A 10,000-nucleotide genomic window follows, 5' to 3' on the forward strand; every position below is an offset into this window, starting at 1 on the left:
GTACGAAATAAGTTGACAACCATAGGCTACTTATCCATATACAGATTTAGCAATTGACAATGCAAGGTGGTCTCTCTCTCTCTCGTGTCAAAATGAAAACAGCTTCCAGCCCCTTTCATGAAGGACTACTTGTGCATATTGCAAGATTTCAGTTTCTAAGTGAATGAGCAAAAGAGCATACAGCACCTGGTATTCCCAGGCGGTCTCCCATCCAAGTACTAACCAGGCCCGACCCTGCTTAGCTTCCGAGATCAGACGAGATCGGGCGTTGCCAGGCTGGTATGGCCGTACGAAATAAGTTGACAACCATAGGCTACTTATCCATATACAGATTTGGCAATTGACAATGCAAGGTGGTCTCTCTCTCTCTCTCTCTCGTGTCAAAATGAAAACAGCTTCCGGCCCCTTTCATGAAGGACTACTTGTGCATATTGCAAGATTTCAGTTTCTAAGTGAATGAGCAAAAGAGCATACAGCACCTGGTATTCCCAGGCGGTCTCCCATCCAAGTACTAACCAGGCCCGACCCTGCTTAGCTTCCGAGATCAGACGAGATCAGGCGTTGCCAGGCTGGTATGGCCGTACGAAATAAGTTGACAACCATAGGCTACTTATCCATATACAGATTTAGCAATTGACAATGCAAGGTGGTCTCTCTCTCTCTCGTGTCAAAATGAAAACAGCTTCCAGCCCCTTTCATGAAGGACTACTTGTGCATATTGCAAGATTTCAGTTTCTAAGTGAATGAGCAAAAGAGCATACAGCACCTGGTATTCCCAGGCGGTCTCCCATCCAAGTACTAACCAGGCCCGACCCTGCTTAGCTTCCGAGATCAGACGAGATCGGGCGTTGCCAGGCTGGTATGGCCGTACGAAATAAGTTGACAACCATAGGCTACTTATCCATATACAGATTTAGCAATTGACAATGCAAGGTGGTCTCTCTCTCTCTTTCTCTCTCTCTCGTGTCAAAATGAAAACAGCTTCCAGCCCCTTTCATGAAGGACTACTTGTGCATATTGCAAGATTTCAGTTTCTAAGTGAATGAGCAAAAGAGCATACAGCACCTGGTATTCCCAGGCGGTCTCCCATCCAAGTACTAACAAGGCCCAACCCTGCTTAGCTTCCGAGATCAGACGAGATCGGGCGTTGCCAGGCTGGTATGGCCGTACGAAATAAGTTGACAACCATAGGCTACTTATCCATATACAGATTTGGCAATTGACAATGCAAGGTGGTCTCTCTCTCTCTCTCTCTCGTGTCAAAATGAAAACAGCTTCCGGCCCCTTTCATGAAGGACTACTTGTGCATATTGCAAGATTTCAGTTTCTAAGTGAATGAGCAAAAGAGCATACAGCACCTGGTATTCCCAGGCGGTCTCCCATCCAAGTACTAACCAGGCCCGACCCTGCTTAGCTTCCGAGATCAGACGAGATCAGGCGTTGCCAGGCTGGTATGGCCGTACGAAATAAGTTGACAACCATAGGCTACTTATCCATATACAGATTTAGCAATTGACAATGCAAGGTGGTCTCTCTCTCTCTCGTGTCAAAATGAAAACAGCTTCCAGCCCCTTTCATGAAGGACTACTTGTGCATATTGCAAGATTTCAGTTTCTAAGTGAATGAGCAAAAGAGCATACAGCACCTGGTATTCCCAGGCGGTCTCCCATCCAAGTACTAACCAGGCCCGACCCTGCTTAGCTTCCGAGATCAGACGAGATCGGGCGTTGCCAGGCTGGTATGGCCGTACGAAATAAGTTGACAACCATAGGCTACTTATCCATATACAGATTTGGCAATTGACAATGCAAGGTGGTCTCTCTCTCTCTCTCTCTCGTGTCAAAATGAAAACAGCTTCCGGCCCCTTTCATGAAGGACTACTTGTGCATATTGCAAGATTTCAGTTTCTAAGTGAATGAGCAAAAGAGCATACAGCACCTGGTATTCCCAGGCGGTCTCCCATCCAAGTACTAACCAGGCCCGACCCTGCTTAGCTTCCGAGATCAGACGAGATCAGGCGTTGCCAGGCTGGTATGGCCGTACGAAATAAGTTGACAACCATAGGCTACTTATCCATATACAGATTTAGCAATTGACAATGCAAGGTGGTCTCTCTCTCTCTCGTGTCAAAATGAAAACAGCTTCCAGCCCCTTTCATGAAGGACTACTTGTGCATATTGCAAGATTTCAGTTTCTAAGTGAATGAGCAAAAGAGCATACAGCACCTGGTATTCCCAGGCGGTCTCCCATCCAAGTACTAACCAGGCCCGACCCTGCTTAGCTTCCGAGATCAGACGAGATCGGGCGTTGCCAGGCTGGTATGGCCGTACGAAATAAGTTGACAACCATAGGCTACTTATCCATATACAGATTTAGCAATTGACAATGCAAGGTGGTCTCTCTCTCTCTTTCTCTCTCTCTCGTGTCAAAATGAAAACAGCTTCCAGCCCCTTTCATGAAGGACTACTTGTGCATATTGCAAGATTTCAGTTTCTAAGTGAATGAGCAAAAGAGCATACAGCACCTGGTATTCCCAGGCGGTCTCCCATCCAAGTACTAACCAGGCCCGACCCTGCTTAGCTTCCGAGATCAGACGAGATCGGGCGTTGCCAGGCTGGTATGGCCGTACGAAATAAGTTGACAACCATAGGCTACTTATCCATATACAGATTTGGCAATTGACAATGCAAGGTGGTCTCTCTCTCTCTCTCTCTCGTGTCAAAATGAAAACAGCTTCCGGCCCCTTTCATGAAGGACTACTTGTGCATATTGCAAGATTTCAGTTTCTAAGTGAATGAGCAAAAGAGCATACAGCACCTGGTATTCCCAGGCGGTCTCCCATCCAAGTACTAACCAGGCCCGACCCTGCTTAGCTTCCGAGATCAGACGAGATCGGGCGTTGCCAGGCTGGTATGGCCGTACGAAATAAGTTGACAACCATAGGCTACTTATCCATATACAGATTTGGCAATTGACAATGCAAGGTGGTCTCTCTCTCTCTCTCTCTCTCTCTCGTGTCAAAATGAAAACAGCTTCCAGCCCCTTTCATGAAGGACTACTTGTGCATATTGCAAGATTTCAGTTTCTAAGTGAATGAGCAAAAGAGCATACAGCACCTGGTATTCCCAGGCGGTCTCCCATCCAAGTACTAACCAGGCCCGACCCTGCTTAGCTTCCGAGATCAGACGAGATCGGGCGTTGCCAGGCTGGTATGGCCGTACGAAATAAGTTGACAACCATAGGCTACTTATCCATATACAGATTTGGCAATTGACAATGCAAGGTGGTCTCTCTCTCTCTCTGTCTCTCTCTCTCTCGTGTCAAAATGAAAACAGCTTCCAGCCCCTTTCATGAAGGACTACTTGTGCATATTGCAAGATTTCAGTTTCTAAGTGAATGAGCAAAAGAGCATACAGCACCTGGTATTCCCAGGCGGTCTCCCATCCAAGTACTAACCAGGCCCGACCCTGCTTAGCTTCCGAGATCAGACGAGATCGGGCGTTGCCAGGCTGGTATGGCCGTACGAAATAAGTTGACAACCATAGGCTACTTATCCATATACAGATTTGGCAATTGACAATGCAAGGTGGTCTCTCTCTCTCTCTCTCTCTCTCTCGTGTCAAAATGAAAACAGCTTCCAGCCCCTTTCATGAAGGACTACTTGTGCATATTGCAAGATTTCAGTTTCTAAGTGAATTAGCAAAAGAGCATACAGCACCTGGTATTCCCAGGCGGTCTCCCATCCAAGTACTAACCAGGCCCGACCCTGCTTAGCTTCCGAGATCAGACGAGATCGGGCGTTTCCAGGCTGGTATGGCCGTACGAAATAAGTTGACAACCATAGGCTACTTATCCATATACAGATTTGGCAATTGACAATGCAAGGTGGTCTCTCTCTCTCTCGTGTCAAAATGAAAACAGCTTCCAGCCCCTTTCATGAAGGACTACTTGTGCATATTGCAAGATTTCAGTTTCTAAGTGAATGAGCAAAAGAGCATACAGCACCTGGTATTCCCAGGCGGTCTCCCATCCAAGTACTAACCAGGCCCGACCCTGCTTAGCTTCCGAGATCAGACGAGATCGGGCGTTGCCAGGCTGGTATGGCCGTACGAAATAAGTTGACAACCATAGGCTACTTATCCATATACAGATTTAGCAATTGACAATGCAAGGTGGTCTCTCTCTCTCTCTCTCGTGTCAAAATGAAAACAGCTTCCAGCCCCTTTCATGAAGGACTACTTGTGCATATTGCAAGATTTCAGTTTCTAAGTGAATGAGCAAAAGAGCATACAGCACCTGGTATTCCCAGGCGGTCTCCCATCCAAGTACTAACCAGGCCCGACCCTGCTTAGCTTCCGAGATCAGACGAGATCGGGCGTTGCCAGGCTGGTATGGCCGTACAAAATAAGTTGACAACCATAGGCTACTTATCCATATACAGATTTAGCAATTGACAATGCAAGGTGGTCTCTCTCTCTCTCTCTCTCTCTCTCGTGTCAAAATGAAAACAGCTTCCAGCCCCTTTCATGAAGGACTACTTGTGCATATTGCAAGATTTCAGTTTCTAAGTGAATGAGCAAAAGAGCATACAGCACCTGGTATTCCCAGGCGGTCTCCCATCCAAGTACTAACCAGGCCCGACCCTGCTTAGCTTCCGAGATCAGACGAGATCGGGCGTTGCCAGGCTGGTATGGCCGTACGAAATAAGTTGACAACCATAGGCTACTTATCCATATACAGATTTAGCAATTGACAATGCAAGGTAGTCTCTCTCTCTCTCTCTCTCGTGTCAAAATGAAAACAGCTTCCAGCCCCTTTCATGAAGGACTACTTGTGCATATTGCAAGATTTCAATTTCTAAGTGAATGAGCAAAAGAGCATACAGCACCTGGTATTCCCAGGCGGTCTCCCATCCAAGTACTAACCAGGCCCGACCCTGCTTAGCTTCCGAGATCAGACGAGATCGGGCGTTGCCAGGCTGGTATGGCCGTACGAAATAAGTTGACAACCATAGGCTACTTATCCATATACAGATTTGGCAATTGACAATGCAAGGTGGTCTCTCTCTCTCTCTCTCTCGTGTCAAAATGAAAACAGCTTCCGGCCCCTTTCATGAAGGACTACTTGTGCATATTGCAAGATTTCAGTTTCTAAGTGAATGAGCAAAAGAGCATACAGCACCTGGTATTCCCAGGCGGTCTCCCATCCAAGTACTAACCAGGCCCGACCCTGCTTAGCTTCCGAGATCAGACGAGATCAGGCGTTGCCAGGCTGGTATGGCCGTACGAAATAAGTTGACAACCATAGGCTACTTATCCATATACAGATTTAGCAATTGACAATGCAAGGTGGTCTCTCTCTCTCTCGTGTCAAAATGAAAACAGCTTCCAGCCCCTTTCATGAAGGACTACTTGTGCATATTGCAAGATTTCAGTTTCTAAGTGAATGAGCAAAAGAGCATACAGCACCTGGTATTCCCAGGCGGTCTCCCATCCAAGTACTAACCAGGCCCGACCCTGCTTAGCTTCCGAGATCAGACGAGATCGGGCGTTGCCAGGCTGGTATGGCCGTACGAAATAAGTTGACAACCATAGGCTACTTATCCATATACAGATTTGGCAATTGACAATGCAAGGTGGTCTCTCTCTCTCTCTCTCTCGTGTCAAAATGAAAACAGCTTCCGGCCCCTTTCATGAAGGACTACTTGTGCATATTGCAAGATTTCAGTTTCTAAGTGAATGAGCAAAAGAGCATACAGCACCTGGTATTCCCAGGCGGTCTCCCATCCAAGTACTAACCAGGCCCGACCCTGCTTAGCTTCCGAGATCAGACGAGATCAGGCGTTGCCAGGCTGGTATGGCCGTACGAAATAAGTTGACAACCATAGGCTACTTATCCATATACAGATTTAGCAATTGACAATGCAAGGTGGTCTCTCTCTCTCTCGTGTCAAAATGAAAACAGCTTCCAGCCCCTTTCATGAAGGACTACTTGTGCATATTGCAAGATTTCAGTTTCTAAGTGAATGAGCAAAAGAGCATACAGCACCTGGTATTCCCAGGCGGTCTCCCATCCAAGTACTAACCAGGCCCGACCCTGCTTAGCTTCCGAGATCAGACGAGATCGGGCGTTGCCAGGCTGGTATGGCCGTACGAAATAAGTTGACAACCATAGGCTACTTATCCATATACAGATTTAGCAATTGACAATGCAAGGTGGTCTCTCTCTCTCTTTCTCTCTCTCTCGTGTCAAAATGAAAACAGCTTCCAGCCCCTTTCATGAAGGACTACTTGTGCATATTGCAAGATTTCAGTTTCTAAGTGAATGAGCAAAAGAGCATACAGCACCTGGTATTCCCAGGCGGTCTCCCATCCAAGTACTAACCAGGCCCAACCCTGCTTAGCTTCCGAGATCAGACGAGATCGGGCGTTGCCAGGCTGGTATGGCCGTACGAAATAAGTTGACAACCATAGGCTACTTATCCATATACAGATTTGGCAATTGACAATGCAAGGTGGTCTCTCTCTCTCTCTCTCTCGTGTCAAAATGAAAACAGCTTCCGGCCCCTTTCATGAAGGACTACTTGTGCATATTGCAAGATTTCAGTTTCTAAGTGAATGAGCAAAAGAGCATACAGCACCTGGTATTCCCAGGCGGTCTCCCATCCAAGTACTAACCAGGCCCGACCCTGCTTAGCTTCCGAGATCAGACGAGATCAGGCGTTGCCAGGCTGGTATGGCCGTACGAAATAAGTTGACAACCATAGGCTACTTATCCATATACAGATTTAGCAATTGACAATGCAAGGTGGTCTCTCTCTCTCTCGTGTCAAAATGAAAACAGCTTCCAGCCCCTTTCATGAAGGACTACTTGTGCATATTGCAAGATTTCAGTTTCTAAGTGAATGAGCAAAAGAGCATACAGCACCTGGTATTCCCAGGCGGTCTCCCATCCAAGTACTAACCAGGCCCGACCCTGCTTAGCTTCCGAGATCAGACGAGATCGGGCGTTGCCAGGCTGGTATGGCCGTACGAAATAAGTTGACAACCATAGGCTACTTATCCATATACAGATTTGGCAATTGACAATGCAAGGTGGTCTCTCTCTCTCTCTCTCTCGTGTCAAAATGAAAACAGCTTCCGGCCCCTTTCATGAAGGACTACTTGTGCATATTGCAAGATTTCAGTTTCTAAGTGAATGAGCAAAAGAGTATACAGCACCTGGTATTCCCAGGCGGTCTCCCATCCAAGTACTAACCAGGCCCGACCCTGCTTAGCTTCCGAGATCAGACGAGATCAGGCGTTGCCAGGCTGGTATGGCCGTACGAAATAAGTTGACAACCATAGGCTACTTATCCATATACAGATTTAGCAATTGACAATGCAAGGTGGTCTCTCTCTCTCTCGTGTCAAAATGAAAACAGCTTCCAGCCCCTTTCATGAAGGACTACTTGTGCATATTGCAAGATTTCAGTTTCTAAGTGAATGAGCAAAAGAGCATACAGCACCTGGTATTCCCAGGCGGTCTCCCATCCAAGTACTAACCAGGCCCGACCCTGCTTAGCTTCCGAGATCAGACGAGATCGGGCGTTGCCAGGCTGGTATGGCCGTACGAAATAAGTTGACAACCATAGGCTACTTATCCATATACAGATTTAGCAATTGACAATGCAAGGTGGTCTCTCTCTCTCTTTCTCTCTCTCTCGTGTCAAAATGAAAACAGCTTCCAGCCCCTTTCATGAAGGACTACTTGTGCATATTGCAAGATTTCAGTTTCTAAGTGAATGAGCAAAAGAGCATACAGCACCTGGTATTCCCAGGCGGTCTCCCATCCAAGTACTAACCAGGCCCGACCCTGCTTAGCTTCCGAGATCAGACGAGATCGGGCGTTGCCAGGCTGGTATGGCCGTACGAAATAAGTTGACAACCATAGGCTACTTATCCATATACAGATTTGGCAATTGACAATGCAAGGTGGTCTCTCTCTCTCTCTCTCTCGTGTCAAAATGAAAACAGCTTCCGGCCCCTTTCATGAAGGACTACTTGTGCATATTGCAAGATTTCAGTTTCTAAGTGAATGAGCAAAAGAGCATACAGCACCTGGTATTCCCAGGCGGTCTCCCATCCAAGTACTAACCAGGCCCGACCCTGCTTAGCTTCCGAGATCAGACGAGATCGGGCGTTGCCAGGCTGGTATGGCCGTACGAAATAAGTTGACAACCATAGGCTACTTATCCATATACAGATTTGGCAATTGACAATGCAAGGTGGTCTCTCTCTCTCTCTCTCTCTCTCTCGTGTCAAAATGAAAACAGCTTCCAGCCCCTTTCATGAAGGACTACTTGTGCATATTGCAAGATTTCAGTTTCTAAGTGAATGAGCAAAAGAGCATACAGCACCTGGTATTCCCAGGCGGTCTCCCATCCAAGTACTAACCAGGCCCGACCCTGCTTAGCTTCCGAGATCAGACGAGATCGGGCGTTGCCAGGCTGGTATGGCCGTACGAAATAAGTTGACAACCATAGGCTACTTATCCATATACAGATTTGGCAATTGACAATGCAAGGTGGTCTCTCTCTCTCTCTGTCTCTCTCTCTCTCGTGTCAAAATGAAAACAGCTTCCAGCCCCTTTCATGAAGGACTACTTGTGCATATTGCAAGATTTCAGTTTCTAAGTGAATGAGCAAAAGAGCATACAGCACCTGGTATTCCCAGGCGGTCTCCCATCCAAGTACTAACCAGGCCCGACCCTGCTTAGCTTCCGAGATCAGACGAGATCGGGCGTTGCCAGGCTGGTATGGCCGTACGAAATAAGTTGACAACCATAGGCTACTTATCCATATACAGATTTGGCAATTGACAATGCAAGGTGGTCTCTCTCTCTCTCTCTCTCTCTCTCGTGTCAAAATGAAAACAGCTTCCAGCCCCTTTCATGAAGGACTACTTGTGCATATTGCAAGAGTTCAGTTTCTAAGTGAATGAGCAAAAGAGCATACAGCACCTGGTATTCCCAGGCGGTCTCCCATCCAAGTACTAACCAGGCCCGACCCTGCTTAGCTTCCGAGATCAGACGAGATCGGGCGTTGCCAGGCTGGTATGGCCGTACGAAATAAGTTGAAAACCATAGGCTACTTATCCATATACAGATTTAGCAATTGACAATGCAAGGTGGTCTCTCTCTCTCTCTCTCTCTCTCTCGTGTCAAAATGAAAACAGCTTCCAGCCCCTTTCATGAAGGACTACTTGTGCATATTGCAAGATTTCAGTTTCTAAGTGAATGAGCAAAAGAGCATACAGCACCTGGTATTCCCAGGCGGTCTCCCATCCAAGTACTAACCAGGCCCGACCCTGCTTAGCTTCCGAGATCAGACGAGATCGGGCGTTGCCAGGCTGGTATGGCCGTACGAAATAAGTTGACAACCATAGGCTACTTATCCATATACAGATTTAGCAATTGACAATGCAAGGTAGTCTCTCTCTCTCTCTCTCTCGTGTCAAAATGAAAACAGCTTCCAGCCCCTTTCATGAAGGACTACTTGTGCATATTGCAAGATGTCAATTTCTAAGTGAATGAGCAAAAGAGCATACAGCACCTGGTATTCCCAGGCGGTCTCCCATCCAAGTACTAACCAGGCCCGACCCTGCTTAGCTTCCGAGATCAGACGAGATCGGGCGTTGCCAGGCTGGTATGGCCGTACGAAATAAGTTGACAACCATAGGCTACTTATCCATATACAGATTTAGCAATTGACAATGCAAGGTGGTCTCTCTCTCTCTCTCTCTCTCTCGTGTCAAAATGAAAACAGCTTCCAGCCCCTTTCATGAAGGACTACTTGTGCATATTGCAAGATTTCAGTTTCTAAGTGAATGAGCAAAAGAGCATACAGCACCTGGTATACCCAGGCGGTCTCCCATCCAAGTACTAACCAGGCCCGACCCTGCTTAGCTTCCGAGATCAGACGAGATCGGGCGTTGCCAGGCTGGTATGGCCGTACGAAATA

The 10,000-nt window shown here is 47.1% G+C and overlaps 34 non-coding genes and 1 pseudogene across 34 annotated transcripts in view; all 35 read right to left on the minus strand.

Moving 5' to 3' along the window:
* LOC146279526 (5S ribosomal RNA) overlaps nucleotides 1–6 on the minus strand; it is a 119-nt gene extending 113 nt beyond the window's left edge. Inside the window, exon 1 of the ribosomal RNA XR_014764808.1 lies at nucleotides 1–6. This exon is cut by the window's left edge and continues 113 nt beyond it. This is a non-coding gene — a ribosomal RNA (5S ribosomal RNA).
* Nucleotides 7–174: 168 nt separating this feature from the next.
* On the minus strand, nucleotides 175–293 carry LOC146279527 (5S ribosomal RNA). Its single transcript, XR_014763278.1, has one exon. It is a non-coding gene; the product is annotated as a 5S ribosomal RNA (ribosomal RNA).
* A 174-nt stretch (nucleotides 294–467) lies between these two features.
* Nucleotides 468–586, minus strand: LOC146279528 (5S ribosomal RNA). The gene has a single exon (XR_014764809.1). It is a non-coding gene; the product is annotated as a 5S ribosomal RNA (ribosomal RNA).
* A 168-nt stretch (nucleotides 587–754) lies between these two features.
* On the minus strand, nucleotides 755–873 carry LOC146279529 (5S ribosomal RNA). Its single transcript, XR_014763279.1, has one exon. It is a non-coding gene; the product is annotated as a 5S ribosomal RNA (ribosomal RNA).
* A 180-nt stretch (nucleotides 874–1,053) lies between these two features.
* Nucleotides 1,054–1,172, minus strand: LOC146279530 (5S ribosomal RNA). Its single transcript, XR_014766005.1, has one exon. It is a non-coding gene; the product is annotated as a 5S ribosomal RNA (ribosomal RNA).
* Nucleotides 1,173–1,346: 174 nt separating this feature from the next.
* LOC146279531 (5S ribosomal RNA) lies at nucleotides 1,347–1,465 on the minus strand. The gene has a single exon (XR_014764810.1). It is a non-coding gene; the product is annotated as a 5S ribosomal RNA (ribosomal RNA).
* A 168-nt stretch (nucleotides 1,466–1,633) lies between these two features.
* LOC146279532 (5S ribosomal RNA) lies at nucleotides 1,634–1,752 on the minus strand. The gene has a single exon (XR_014763281.1). It is a non-coding gene; the product is annotated as a 5S ribosomal RNA (ribosomal RNA).
* A 174-nt stretch (nucleotides 1,753–1,926) lies between these two features.
* LOC146279533 (5S ribosomal RNA) lies at nucleotides 1,927–2,045 on the minus strand. The gene has a single exon (XR_014764811.1). It is a non-coding gene; the product is annotated as a 5S ribosomal RNA (ribosomal RNA).
* Nucleotides 2,046–2,213: 168 nt separating this feature from the next.
* Nucleotides 2,214–2,332, minus strand: LOC146279534 (5S ribosomal RNA). The gene has a single exon (XR_014763282.1). It is a non-coding gene; the product is annotated as a 5S ribosomal RNA (ribosomal RNA).
* Nucleotides 2,333–2,512: 180 nt separating this feature from the next.
* LOC146279535 (5S ribosomal RNA) lies at nucleotides 2,513–2,631 on the minus strand. The gene has a single exon (XR_014763283.1). It is a non-coding gene; the product is annotated as a 5S ribosomal RNA (ribosomal RNA).
* Nucleotides 2,632–2,805: 174 nt separating this feature from the next.
* On the minus strand, nucleotides 2,806–2,924 carry LOC146279536 (5S ribosomal RNA). The gene has a single exon (XR_014763284.1). It is a non-coding gene; the product is annotated as a 5S ribosomal RNA (ribosomal RNA).
* Nucleotides 2,925–3,104: 180 nt separating this feature from the next.
* Nucleotides 3,105–3,223, minus strand: LOC146279537 (5S ribosomal RNA). The gene has a single exon (XR_014763285.1). It is a non-coding gene; the product is annotated as a 5S ribosomal RNA (ribosomal RNA).
* A 184-nt stretch (nucleotides 3,224–3,407) lies between these two features.
* On the minus strand, nucleotides 3,408–3,526 carry LOC146279538 (5S ribosomal RNA). Its single transcript, XR_014763286.1, has one exon. It is a non-coding gene; the product is annotated as a 5S ribosomal RNA (ribosomal RNA).
* Nucleotides 3,527–3,706: 180 nt separating this feature from the next.
* LOC146279539 (5S ribosomal RNA) lies at nucleotides 3,707–3,825 on the minus strand. The gene has a single exon (XR_014762936.1). It is a non-coding gene; the product is annotated as a 5S ribosomal RNA (ribosomal RNA).
* Nucleotides 3,826–3,993: 168 nt separating this feature from the next.
* Nucleotides 3,994–4,112, minus strand: LOC146279540 (5S ribosomal RNA). Its single transcript, XR_014763287.1, has one exon. It is a non-coding gene; the product is annotated as a 5S ribosomal RNA (ribosomal RNA).
* A 172-nt stretch (nucleotides 4,113–4,284) lies between these two features.
* LOC146279541 (5S ribosomal RNA) lies at nucleotides 4,285–4,403 on the minus strand. The gene has a single exon (XR_014764583.1). It is a non-coding gene; the product is annotated as a 5S ribosomal RNA (ribosomal RNA).
* A 180-nt stretch (nucleotides 4,404–4,583) lies between these two features.
* On the minus strand, nucleotides 4,584–4,702 carry LOC146279542 (5S ribosomal RNA). The gene has a single exon (XR_014763288.1). It is a non-coding gene; the product is annotated as a 5S ribosomal RNA (ribosomal RNA).
* A 174-nt stretch (nucleotides 4,703–4,876) lies between these two features.
* On the minus strand, nucleotides 4,877–4,995 carry LOC146279543 (5S ribosomal RNA). The gene has a single exon (XR_014763289.1). It is a non-coding gene; the product is annotated as a 5S ribosomal RNA (ribosomal RNA).
* Nucleotides 4,996–5,169: 174 nt separating this feature from the next.
* Nucleotides 5,170–5,288, minus strand: LOC146279544 (5S ribosomal RNA). Its single transcript, XR_014764812.1, has one exon. It is a non-coding gene; the product is annotated as a 5S ribosomal RNA (ribosomal RNA).
* A 168-nt stretch (nucleotides 5,289–5,456) lies between these two features.
* LOC146279545 (5S ribosomal RNA) lies at nucleotides 5,457–5,575 on the minus strand. The gene has a single exon (XR_014763290.1). It is a non-coding gene; the product is annotated as a 5S ribosomal RNA (ribosomal RNA).
* A 174-nt stretch (nucleotides 5,576–5,749) lies between these two features.
* Nucleotides 5,750–5,868, minus strand: LOC146279546 (5S ribosomal RNA). Its single transcript, XR_014764813.1, has one exon. It is a non-coding gene; the product is annotated as a 5S ribosomal RNA (ribosomal RNA).
* A 168-nt stretch (nucleotides 5,869–6,036) lies between these two features.
* Nucleotides 6,037–6,155, minus strand: LOC146279547 (5S ribosomal RNA). The gene has a single exon (XR_014763292.1). It is a non-coding gene; the product is annotated as a 5S ribosomal RNA (ribosomal RNA).
* A 180-nt stretch (nucleotides 6,156–6,335) lies between these two features.
* LOC146279548 (5S ribosomal RNA) lies at nucleotides 6,336–6,454 on the minus strand. The gene has a single exon (XR_014763180.1). It is a non-coding gene; the product is annotated as a 5S ribosomal RNA (ribosomal RNA).
* A 174-nt stretch (nucleotides 6,455–6,628) lies between these two features.
* Nucleotides 6,629–6,747, minus strand: LOC146279549 (5S ribosomal RNA). Its single transcript, XR_014764814.1, has one exon. It is a non-coding gene; the product is annotated as a 5S ribosomal RNA (ribosomal RNA).
* A 168-nt stretch (nucleotides 6,748–6,915) lies between these two features.
* LOC146279550 (5S ribosomal RNA) lies at nucleotides 6,916–7,034 on the minus strand. Its single transcript, XR_014763293.1, has one exon. It is a non-coding gene; the product is annotated as a 5S ribosomal RNA (ribosomal RNA).
* Nucleotides 7,035–7,208: 174 nt separating this feature from the next.
* On the minus strand, nucleotides 7,209–7,327 carry LOC146279551 (5S ribosomal RNA; annotated as a pseudogene).
* A 168-nt stretch (nucleotides 7,328–7,495) lies between these two features.
* LOC146279552 (5S ribosomal RNA) lies at nucleotides 7,496–7,614 on the minus strand. The gene has a single exon (XR_014763294.1). It is a non-coding gene; the product is annotated as a 5S ribosomal RNA (ribosomal RNA).
* A 180-nt stretch (nucleotides 7,615–7,794) lies between these two features.
* Nucleotides 7,795–7,913, minus strand: LOC146279553 (5S ribosomal RNA). The gene has a single exon (XR_014763295.1). It is a non-coding gene; the product is annotated as a 5S ribosomal RNA (ribosomal RNA).
* Nucleotides 7,914–8,087: 174 nt separating this feature from the next.
* Nucleotides 8,088–8,206, minus strand: LOC146279554 (5S ribosomal RNA). The gene has a single exon (XR_014763296.1). It is a non-coding gene; the product is annotated as a 5S ribosomal RNA (ribosomal RNA).
* A 180-nt stretch (nucleotides 8,207–8,386) lies between these two features.
* LOC146279555 (5S ribosomal RNA) lies at nucleotides 8,387–8,505 on the minus strand. The gene has a single exon (XR_014763297.1). It is a non-coding gene; the product is annotated as a 5S ribosomal RNA (ribosomal RNA).
* A 184-nt stretch (nucleotides 8,506–8,689) lies between these two features.
* On the minus strand, nucleotides 8,690–8,808 carry LOC146279556 (5S ribosomal RNA). Its single transcript, XR_014763298.1, has one exon. It is a non-coding gene; the product is annotated as a 5S ribosomal RNA (ribosomal RNA).
* Nucleotides 8,809–8,988: 180 nt separating this feature from the next.
* LOC146279557 (5S ribosomal RNA) lies at nucleotides 8,989–9,107 on the minus strand. The gene has a single exon (XR_014763299.1). It is a non-coding gene; the product is annotated as a 5S ribosomal RNA (ribosomal RNA).
* A 180-nt stretch (nucleotides 9,108–9,287) lies between these two features.
* LOC146279558 (5S ribosomal RNA) lies at nucleotides 9,288–9,406 on the minus strand. The gene has a single exon (XR_014763300.1). It is a non-coding gene; the product is annotated as a 5S ribosomal RNA (ribosomal RNA).
* Nucleotides 9,407–9,580: 174 nt separating this feature from the next.
* On the minus strand, nucleotides 9,581–9,699 carry LOC146279559 (5S ribosomal RNA). The gene has a single exon (XR_014763301.1). It is a non-coding gene; the product is annotated as a 5S ribosomal RNA (ribosomal RNA).
* Nucleotides 9,700–9,877: 178 nt separating this feature from the next.
* Nucleotides 9,878–9,996, minus strand: LOC146279560 (5S ribosomal RNA). The gene has a single exon (XR_014765667.1). It is a non-coding gene; the product is annotated as a 5S ribosomal RNA (ribosomal RNA).
* Between the last annotated feature and the right edge of the window lie 4 nt (nucleotides 9,997–10,000).

The sequence above is a fragment of the Hypomesus nipponensis genome, chromosome 7 (genome assembly GCF_054491055.1).
Source record: "Hypomesus nipponensis isolate SF chromosome 7, ASM5449105v1, whole genome shotgun sequence".
Classification (NCBI taxonomy): Eukaryota; Metazoa; Chordata; class Actinopteri; order Osmeriformes; family Osmeridae; genus Hypomesus; species Hypomesus nipponensis.